The sequence below is a fragment of the Penaeus monodon genome, chromosome 30 (genome assembly GCF_015228065.2).
Source record: "Penaeus monodon isolate SGIC_2016 chromosome 30, NSTDA_Pmon_1, whole genome shotgun sequence".
NCBI lineage: Eukaryota > Metazoa > Arthropoda > Malacostraca > Decapoda > Penaeidae > Penaeus > Penaeus monodon.
Window position 1 is genome coordinate 4377261 of NC_051415.1, and position 573 is coordinate 4377833.

At 38.0% G+C, this 573-nt stretch overlaps 1 long non-coding RNA gene across 1 annotated transcript in view; it reads right to left on the bottom strand.

Moving 5' to 3' along the window:
• Positions 1 to 257, bottom strand: part of LOC119592283 — a 1267-nt gene extending 1010 nt beyond the window's left edge. The window contains exon 1 of the long non-coding RNA XR_005230424.1: positions 91 to 257. This is a non-coding gene — a long non-coding RNA (uncharacterized LOC119592283). The remainder of the gene's footprint in view (positions 1 to 90) is intronic.
• Between the last annotated feature and the right edge of the window lie 316 nt (positions 258 to 573).

The window sequence follows — 573 nt, forward strand, 5'->3', positions numbered from 1 at the left end:
TCAAGAGTTTCTTCAATGTATAAAACCACAATATAAATACTTGCATTAACTTACACATCCTATCTTAATCACATTTTAAAATAATCTGACCTGCACAAGCTTGACGATCTCTGGGCCAATGGCAAGAGACACACCGACTTCTCTGGCATAGTTGATCATCTCCTCATTTTTGGATATCACAATCAGGGATCGACTCTGCTCCATGTCAAAGTCGTGAGGGAGCCGAACCACGTTAAAGAAGTTGTCGAGGTAACGATTCTGTAAAGGTTTGCTAAGTAAGGAATCATAGACACATACAATGTAAATATAAAAAAAATACTATCTAAAGTATGCAGAAAAAAGGAAGATGCATGAAGGCTGGGGAAACTTAACCCAAAATGAAGCAACCATTCAGGTCTCCCGGTTTAATCAGGAGCTTCGGCCAATACAATGCCAAATCTAGGAGAGCAAATTACTCAACACTCCTAATACAAGTTTTTTCCCAGCCCAACAATTTCTTTCAACCACTATCGGTACATTTTGAGTTATTTGACTCCCTGACTTCTCAGATTCATGGAGAAATATATTATATCT